Raw genomic sequence first — 10,828 nt, 5'->3', positions numbered from 1 at the left:
TCCCGTGTGATGATTGATTTGACGTCGTCACCATTTTGTCACTCTTTCCCCCCTTGATCTTCTTGCCACGTTGCCGCGCTTGCTCCGTGTGATCCGCTTGACGGAATGAAATATATTTGAGCTGTTTCTCGTCCAACTTGTCAGACGTTTGACGTTCATCCTCGTGTGTTGCCAGTTGTTCTTTTGTGCTTTTCTGGTAAAATGGAAGAAGAATTTCGCTCCTGTCAGATGCATCCACTTTGCTTCCATTGACGTTCTCCCGCACGCGCTCCTCGTCTCCTCCTCACCCCCCCCCCCCCTCCAAACACACACTGACACTTTTATGACCACGTCATTGATTAAAGTGTACCCTGAGGTGAAGTTATCACCTCAGTCATTAATTACCATCCAGGACGAGATGCTAAGGCTGAGGGAAAGCATATTCAGATAAAACAAACCACACACTCTTTCTTTTTTTGTTTTTAATTTCCTGAAATGGACTGAGGCGTTAACGTCAAGTCATAGCACTGAGAGGCTGTTTACAATTGCAATGCACAAATAGAAAAGTATTTATACAAGACAATTTTATAACGGAGGTTGCCCGGCGACAACACACGGCACGACAAGAACGAGCCGTCGTGATGTGTGTTTTCGAACATGAGATCGTAAAAGTTTCCAAGGTTGTCATTTGCTTTGTTTTCAAGCGCTTTCACCAAGTGGTTAAAAAAATGGAATCTAAAGCAGTCTGTAATTAGCGGAGACCAAAAAAAAAAAAAGCAAACATGGTGAAGCAGCATTTAGCTGTCATGCTGCATGCAAAGGAAGTTGGATGCCAACAGAAGTTAAGTCTGCTCCGAGTGTAAATGCTTTCGAAACCAGGTTAAAAAACTTTGCTTTTCTCCGCCCATATAAATAATTTCTTGAAGGCATTTTTATAAGCAACATTTCCAAAATCTTGCACTGTATTTTTTTTTAGTCATTTTAGTAAGCGAGTTTTTTTTTTCTCTAATTGTTAGTGCTTCTTTCAAGTATCACGTATCATGTCAAAAATAAAAGGTAAGCAGAGCTGCAATGTTAGCACCGATTAGCATTAACGTAACCATTTTATTCGCATTAGCTTCTGAAAATTGCCACATGCCGGCATGTTGATGTTTCGGTTGCGGGTGCGGCGGCAATTCGTGTTTGGCACTGCGTCCGCTGCATGCGCCATATCCGCTAATCGAATTGACAAGTGGCTTGGTGATAAGTCTGGGCTCGGCTTGGGAAAATAGAAGCAAGCAGCCGGCCGCAGCTCCCTCGCGCCGGCGACATGACGCAAGCCAGTGCGTCGAGACATGGAAGAGGAAACAGCCAAACGCGCGTTTGTGACATCCAAACTGTCGCTATGCACACCCTTGCCAGATAGATGATGAGAGGCAGCGTGCGAAGCCGGAATGCTCCGCCCCCGCCTCGATGTCGGCGTTTTAACGGAACATGCAAATAGCCCGGCGGTTTATGGGATGCGGTATACACTCGCTGACCGCATGTCACTGGGCCAGCTTCTCATTCTGGGCTAGTTTCAACATGATAAGAAATATGGTGTGGAAAGTTTGCTTTCATTCTTGATCACAGCTAACCCGTTTTCTGGATTTGTCGCGCAATATTCGCAATGCGAGGCCGAGGGCCTTTTGACGTCAATTTCAGTCGACAGCAGAGGGCAGCATAATGTGAAAATTATATATTCATTTCAAATATTAATCAGAAGATGTTTTTTTTTGGGGGGGGGGTCTATGAATTGCGCCTTCGGGTCCTTTTTGCATCCGTGTCAATTCTGACGTCTACAATTTAAGGGCGAGCACTAATGTTATTTTTAGAGCTGTGAATGGATTAACTCGTGGATGAGTAGACGTGATCGCAAAATATGGCCGTAATTCATCGCAAATAATCGCATAACTCGGAAAGTTAGCAATTAATCAGCGCTGTAATGAAATGAAATTGTCGGTCGACGGTATATCTTAGTGTGGGAAATCATTAAAAATGGAATTAATTCGAGACTGTGCGATGAATAAATCTCAGTTGGTCATTTGAATCAAATGAAAATATTTGCCACGCGTTGGTTTTGTGAAATTCACAACATTGATTATTATTTTTGCATTTTGTGCATTTTAGCTTACATATGCTATTCTAAACATAAAGAAATGATTGTAATTCCTAAAAATGTCCAAATCAAAGGAACGTTCTTGAAGATTGTGACCGATGATTTCAGGGTTGAGGACCAAAAGCCCCAAACTTTTGATTTTTTTTTTTTTGTTGCATTGTGATGTAATTGAGTCTTTCCAAGCACGGCGCATGCGGAAATGTCGAGCGAGGACAATGCAATCTAAAAGCAGACTTCACCTGTCAAATGGCATCCAAAAGCGAGTGTACTTCGCAAGCGTGTCTGTCGCACTGAGAGGATTCTGTCAGCTTGATGGAGATGAAGATGGAAATGATACCTGTTTTTTTTTTTTTTTCCCAGTACGCTAAGTGCACTTTAATCTGTTACGCTACACGAATCGAACCTCAGTCTATTTTCGGGCCTCTCTGACGCTGACGACTCAATTGATTATCTGGCGGATAAACATGCGGATTGACGAGCAGGACTTTTTATTTTATTTATTTTTTACTAATCTCACTCAAAGATTTGAATGTTATCTCGTTTGTTGCGCAGGTCATTTGATTGTTTGTTATTCTGCGTTCATGCGCTTGCACATGCACTAAACGAACCGTCAACGGTTCTTGTGGGGGGGGGGGGGGGACAAAATGTTGTTGTTTGTGTGAACATTGCTAGAAAACCGCTGAAGGTCATGATGGTTCTCTTCCGTGCACTGATTCATGAAAATCGATTCAATAAAAAGATTCATTGAATAGATTTGTTCAGTGAGTCGTTCATTTTTTTTCCCCCCTCTACGGAATCATAAAAACAAACTCATGCTCATATCTCTTCAGGTCTTCATGGTCAATTTTGAGTCTTCACTTCATCGAACATAAATCCATTTTTGTGGCAAGTGGGGAACATGTCAACTCCTCCTCCTCGGACTCGATCGTTACACCATTCTTTCAAACTGCGTCACAAAATATGGATTACTGCATATGAGAACAAACTAATCTATTTTGCATTTCAGCTTGATTTTCCAGGACCAAATGGATAACGGAGGCCCCATTTTTTTTTTTTTTTGTAATTAATTCCCATGGTCTGTTGCCTAAGTGAGATGGTTTAATTACACTCACCAATAACAGAAACCAAACTTGTTCTGTCACGTTGCATTAACTTAATGTTGTTGTGCGAAGGTTTCCAGCAGAATAATTGGAAGTGTTCCCCTCGCTCTGCTATCTCATTCATCTTGGCACGCAATTACAATGAATGGACTAAAAACGGCAATTTTGTTTCCACTGGGGGAAAAAAACTGCTGCTGATTAAAAAAAAAAATTTTTTAAAAAGGACGGGTTTTTTTGTGTCTATCTGGAAGAAAATCGACATCGTCATAACCTGCAGTCAAATACAAAATTTCACCTTGTGTAATTTAGTCATCACCACATATGTTACAAGAGTAACCTTATTAACATTTTTTATTGGACTGTAAAAGACAAGATTTTAAGCGCATCAATTTACCTAAAATAAAATAATAACAATATATTTTTTTAAGCTGTAAACATTTCTGACAGACATATTGTACCATTTACGGCTTAAAATAAAATTAAACAAAATCGGTAAATAACAAATTCAAATTGACTTGACACCAAAATTACCTCAGGAACGCAATATGTAAAACACATTCAAAAAATTTAAAAATGAATAAAACAATTTGTGCTGATTTTTTTTATCCAATGGGCAATGAGAGCGCCACTGCCAACTACTGGAGTGGATGTGCAATTACACTTTATTGTAGTATGATGGGGGGGGGGGGACACCCCAGGGTCCCTTCAGCCTCATAAAAGATTCTCAAGCACATTTGGGAAGAGGCCTGGTTCTGTTCTAAGGATATCCAAATCTATTCCTTCCTCTTTTTTTTCCTCTTTATGCTGCCATGACCCAAATCCTAATTGTGACACATGGGAGCAAAATAAATAAATCATTGGGAACGGTTTCACATCCAATAAAAGAGCCGTATCAAATATTCTGTGTGACATGATCATTTTTTCCCCCCCCCATTTTGATTGACACTTTCCGCGCTGTTTTGAATTAACATCATGTGATTGTAGCTTGCAGTGTTGCGCAATCGGAGAGCATCACGCTGACAGCTGCCCGGATCATTTTTGACCTTGTTCCAAATTATGCAAGCAATTGTCCAGCTGAATAACGATTCTTTTTTTTTTTCTGAAGATCTTCAAGCATCCTGAACCTCTTGAGGTCAAATCGAGTGCGGTCCTTGGCTTACTCAATTGCTGGTTGCCTCGAGAGTTTGAGTCGATGACGTACATGACATCTTAACGGTATTCTGCTCGACGAGTTGTTCACAACATTTTCAAAAAACTGAATTCCATCATCCTTGTCACACTAACACTCAATTTGAAATGTCTTTTCTATCCAAATAAAATGAAAATGATTTGAAATGAAGTGTCGACTCGCCATAGTTGAACAAATCTTCTGGAAAATAATGATGCGTACTATTTGACGCAGGTTGGCGTTTAAATAAGGAGTGCGCAGCGAGGCCATGGAACATTAGGTAGCACACGAAGGACGAAACCTTTTTGAATAAAAATAAAATCTTTATGTTCGGTGTACGGGGCCATATTGAGAAATGTTTTCTTTAATATAAATATATATCAGTATATCGTCATTAACTACTGTACCGCTATGAGCTGAATGACGAAGGAAAACGCTAAACAGGAAACGGAAATATGAAGCGACCCTTCAAAATAAAAGACGCATTTCATAATAAGACAATTATACGTCACACAAACAACTCGAAGAATTCTTAACAATTTTGATTTCAATATTATTATCGTTATCTTCCTAGAATATTATTTTGAGATGTACAATGGAAGAAGAAATGTTCGTTTGGTATTGCGTAGGAAATGGTGTACATTTTAATGAGCAATATGTCCGTGGTGGTCATGTGACGTGCCATCTAAATGTTGGTCATGTGACGTGCAGAACGTCGGCTGGTGGTGACGTCGTTTTTTCTGACCAACCAACGTTAAGTTTAAAGAATCACCGATCATTTCACTTTCAAAAGGAGTTTTGCTTGTATTTGTGTTTTTTAGTTATTAGTAAATCTGTTAAACAGAGATCCTGAGTTGGAGTTGGAAGATTTTTGTCGTGTGTTATTTATTCACCTGTAATAAATTCAAGTAATTCAAGAAGGAGTTGCCACTACATTCGCTGTTGATTGCAACACGTGATCATTGTTCTAATCAGCAACCGAAAATGCATCAAAAGTAGATCATTCATGACTTTAAATCAAGGAAAAGAACGTTAACAAATTCCACAAAAATGCAGAATACGACTTTATATATGACGCTTGCTCATGCCATAGGGTGAACATTTAGTTTGTTTCGTTCGTGTCCGAAGATTCAACGCAAATACACATCCGTTTTGAAACAGATGCTGAGAGCTCAATTTGCAGCCATACAAGTGGAAAATGTCTCGTGCATTAGTGCCAGCGAGGAAGCAAAGTAAGAGAGGCGGAGAGAAGGCATCTGCTCCATCCATCAGCCGAGGCCTGATGGCCCGGCTTCCAGAGTATCATCTTAAGTGCTTGGGTTCGGCTCGCTTTCTCAACAGGCCACTAAAAGAAATGACAGGTCATTTAGACAACTGAATGAACTGCAATGAAAGAGAACAACAAATGGATCCTCTGTAGGAGAATCTTACTCAGCTGATTTCAGCATGGCCTCTGAATCATTTTTATGACTTGGCACGAGCTGGACTTCTCGCCCCAAGCTTGCCGCGTTCAGCGAATGCGGCGATAGCAAAAGATTCTCCGAGCGAATAGTTGACTAAAAGTCAATAATGTTGAGGGAAGGAAAAATGTATAAGGCAAAATTGAGAAAGTATTCCAATTCAACTCCGAACGATGAGCCGCAACACGATACGTCATCTGTTGTTTGCGCCAGCTGAGCAAATTACAGCTCAAAAGAAAAACTAGCGAGTGCAGCACCTGAAATAGTATATTTTCTTCAAAATAATATCGCAATCAGTTGACGACCTCTCTCTCATTTTGTTCACGTTCGGATGTGATATTGTGCCGTACAGCAGAGAGCAGTGTTTTATATTTTGTCTGAAAGGACTGTTGGCGAAGTGAACGAAAAGAAGAATTTCCGGAAGTAGAAAAAAATCGCCGTGTTGTAGCGTTGCCTGAAAAATTTGTCTATCACCTCTGTTAAGAGCCATAAAAGTTCCAGCTAGTGATGGGAAAGTTGTGCTTTTATGAACCACTGAACCATTTAAAGCAATCGGTTCAAAAAGGTTTGAAACTTCAAAAGCTTCAGTGATGATGACATCTGTTGGCGAAAAACTAGAACTGCAGTCAAATACTATCGAGGTTTTTAGACAGTAAAACATTAGTAGAACACACGGAAACAATGATTGGATACCTCGTAATATTTACGGGATTTTACATATATATATATATATTTCTAAAAATTATATATATATATATATATATATATATATATATATATATATATATATATATATTTCTAAAAATTATATATATATATATATATATATATATATAAAATAGAGTCAATACTGTTTTATTTTTTCCTTCCATGTGTTCCGTTTCTGGGAATTTAACCCCAACAAAAAACGTATCCAGTACATGTACTGTATGTATTTTAGTTTTCATATCGAACCAGAAAATATTCATAATAATTTTCAGAGGTCTGTGCAACGCTAACCGCAATTGCTGTTCGAAACCTGGTCCTTTTGAATTTTAAGACTACTACTCAAGGAACCCAATAATCTTTAAAAAAATGCAAAAAAAAATGGTATCAAAGGAGCTCTAGTGGTCTTCCAGTGTATGATAGTTTACAGCCAAGTCAAGATGGAGCACTTTTTGGCAGTGGTCCAGAATCGCTGAGTTGCCCCTGGTCCACTTCCACCTGGAAGCATCTGTCTGGCGAAAGTCCATCGCCACAAATCCAGTCAAGCGAGCACTGGCTCAGTCCGAGTCATTCAACGTTGACAGATTATTTCATCAGCAACAGCAACATTGTTTACTGCTGAGCGCTTGCTTTCATTTTAGATTTAGCGCTAACTCGCTAATACCTCATCGGGCTCTTTCGTCCGAGACGCTCGGGCGGAAAAGCTGATGCGACTTGACTTTCATGCCTGTGCGATCTTCGTTTTTCCCGTTTGAGACTTTTGGCGACCACTCGGAGCCACGGTGGGCGTAACGATGTACCGAAAGCGTTTCATTTGACACGCCCGGAACCACTTGAGTGTTTGCTCGCTGAAAGGTCAGCAAACGTTTACGCCGATGCGATTTGGATGAATTTGATCTGAGCGCACTCGCAGAAAGATTCTCCGTGGTGGCTGTCGTTGCATTTCGTGACAAAATCGAAACAACTGCATTTCATCAAACGTTTGATTTTCTCGTCGCGATTAGAATTGTCTCACAATCACGTGATTAAAACGGCGCGCAAGTCTCACTTTACGTAGCAACTCATGCAGTTTTTTTTCAATCCGATAGTTGTTCGCGCGCCCCATCTGCAGAATGTATCTGCTCCAATGAAAGCCAACCCGCCGGGACAAAATGTACAGCGCGCATCCGTCCCGGCCAGAACGTGGCCTTTGGATTAATAACGCCGCAACTTGGAAGCCTTCCGCCAAATGTTCCATTCATCAAATATGCAACATCTCCTTATCCCGCGTGTGTGTGTTTTTTTTTCTTGCTGAGCTGATAAGGCAAAGCCCACTGAACCCGATCGCTCCTGCGGATCCATTAGTGGACTTTAAGCGTGTATCGCCGTAAATGGAACGGCATGAGCTACACTTAAGCAACTTTTCGGCTCATAAAATGTGCCGCTAATCAGGGAGCAATGAACTAAAAGCAAAGGAAATTGAGTTAATGGCGGATCTCACTTGATGCTTTCATTTATAAAATCAGTAAAGATTTTCTTTCATCACTTTTGATTCATTACAACTTTGTAACATTTGCAGTTGGCTTCTTCTCAAATTCTCACTTTTTTTTTTTTTGCTCACATTTTTAACCGCCACGATAAAAGCAAAATGAACTTTTCTCAAAGGGAAATATTCCTCAGCTGATTGAATATCGTCACAATTTTGCGCAGCGCCTCATTTTCAGAATGCTTATCTCCAGTTGCTGGTGGATTCTGCCAATCTTCGGCTTCGGTGATGCTTGGATTTCAATTCAAGCCTCGTTCTGTCCGATTGCCATTGAAACGCTTCAGTCGCCTGATAAACTGCATGCGAGACATTTGCTATTTCGAGCCCGACTGTATCCATTTTCAAAACGTAGCAGTCCAAGGAAAGATAGACTCCGCCTTCTATTTAATACTTTTTGCATTGTCAGTACGTTTGAATTTGAGCCGAAAAGCCCCCGCTGCTTTTAAAAAATGGAAAGCATTTCGGACTCACCCGTCCATTCGGCACATTGTCGCCTAGCGATAAGAAACAAGTCCACTTTTTCCTCCGTCAGCATCATTTCCTTCCTGATGTGTTTCCCATCAGGATTAAAGGCCATGAAAACATGAATTATCCTTGAGGAAAATGTGTGCAGAAAGCAGAAATGCTCCAATTATTTTCTGCACGTGCGGCTCCATTCACTCTTTTGGTGTGCAAAGAGCCAAGAAACAACAGCGCCGTCGCTTTTGAACGAGCCGTTAGATGCTTTTAGAAGCCTCGCAAAAGAAGGGGAGCGGAAAAATGGGAAGTCATCAAGAACGGCAGATGACGAAGCAAAAATGTCCGTTAGCCCTTTAAGAATGACTGCGAAGTACGTGAAACGACTTTTTTTTTTTATCCTCCAGTCGAAGTTCCAAGTAGCTCTGTATTATCGCTTGTTTTTCCGCAAATCGCCCAAAGAATGCAATTGGTAGTGATGGGAAAATCAAGCTTTAAATTTGCTTCATGAACCAGTTGTTGTATTTTTGAGTCCTCTAGATGGCACTGTTGGCCCAAGTAAAGCGTTTAAAAAAAGGCAAGTCAGTGTGCTTTCAACCCAACGTTGATCCGAGGAGTCCAAAAATACTACAACTGGTTCATGAAGCAGATTTGAAGCTTCATTTAGCGATTGGCCTCATCTCAAAATGCATGTCACAATAAATAACGCGTGCAGGCGGAATTTATCCCGTCCACACGTAAGAAAAAATCCTTCTCGGGTAATCCCACAACATTAGCAAGCGATAAGACAAAGACAAACTAGCAAGCAGGTACAACGTGCGGAGGGATACTCCCCGGCGCTGTCATTCTCTCCGCGAGGCCTCGGGCCTGATGTTCCCAAAAATGTCGCATTCAAAGTAAACACGGATGACTAATTGGACATTTGAAACGCAAAGCCTGCCTGCAGGCGACTTTGGCAGGACCGCACATAAGAAAAAAAGGGATTTATCCTTTTCTGCTCCACACCGAGGCAAAACCAACACAAGTCCATGCAAAATGGATGCGCGTCGATTTGAAGGAGAACGATGAACGGTAGAGGACCATCCGGGAGAAACGCAGGCTTTCCGTTGATTCATGACTCTATTAGACTTTGTGACGGCGATAAGGACCAGCATGCTTCAACGTGATCGCTGACCTCGGCGTTTTAGCCATCATGGCGCCAAGGCACCCACACCTTTATCAAGACAATGGCATAGTCATGCTTAATTTCGGGCTTAATCCGAGCCCAGAAAACAACACGGACAGCTGGAGGGGGGGGGGGCTCTCAACCGCTGACACAATATCAGCGTGAGACATCCTCTTGCTGAGCTCCAACAAATGACGAGCCTAAATTTTCGGTTGATTTTGGTGACAGAACGACAGCAAGTTTTGCGGCATTTTTCTTTCCCACTTGCCATCACATCTTGTGATTTCTATTTTTAGAAACTTAAATTGGGAACAAGGAAGTCACATGAGTCCTGCTTCTGTTTTTTTTTTTTTTTTTTTGCCTCCCCAAATGGTACGGCACTTCTGAAAGTTAGGACTTTAAAGACACAAAAAAATTTCTTAACTGTGACAGACGCCAAACATAAAGATTATTTTTACAGATTGGGTTTTGTCTGCCTCGGTAATCTCAACACAGAGCAGCACACAAATCGCTTTTCTACAAAAAAAAAAAAACAACAACATTGGTGAGCTCGCTTGTTTGTCCGTCAAGGCGCTTCCATGATTGGCTGCATTCCGACAAATGCTTTGAAAAATAATCAACACACACGTGAACATTTTTTGCTTTTAAATATTGAACATGTTTAATATTTAAGCTTTTCAATCCTGATTTTTTTTTTTTTTTTGAGGACCCTCCTATCAGAACAGGTCCACTCTTAACACACCTCAGACTTAAGTATAATTTATTCGGACGATTGTGTAAAACGCAAGATAGTCGGACGTTTGTCATCTTTGGTTGGGAAGTTGCAAAATTCGGATAAAAAAAAAAAAAATCCGATTGTGTTTACGCATGCAGCCGGCTTTCGTTTCATTAAGGCGATGCAATCCAAAGTGTCATTTTTTTGTTCCGAGATGAGATGCAGACTTGTGAATAAACGCTGTTAAAAATAAAAGCAAAGCTGTCGGACTTGACACAAACAAAGTGGCGAGTAATATGAGCGAGCGCTTCAGAGAATTTTCTTTGGCCTCCGGCAAAAAAAAAAATGAAAGACATTTTTGATCAGGCTTTCAGGAAATCCCACATGTAACGTCTTCCGCTTCATTGTTGCTCGCTCG

The sequence above is a fragment of the Idiotropiscis lumnitzeri genome, chromosome 13, assembly GCF_059441095.1.
Source record: "Idiotropiscis lumnitzeri isolate Australia: NSW breed Sydney's pygmy pipehorse chromosome 13, RoL_Ilum_1.0, whole genome shotgun sequence".
Taxonomy (NCBI): domain Eukaryota; kingdom Metazoa; phylum Chordata; class Actinopteri; order Syngnathiformes; family Syngnathidae; genus Idiotropiscis; species Idiotropiscis lumnitzeri.
The sequence above is the reverse complement of the archived record's forward strand: the minus strand, read 5'-3'. Positions refer to the sequence as shown.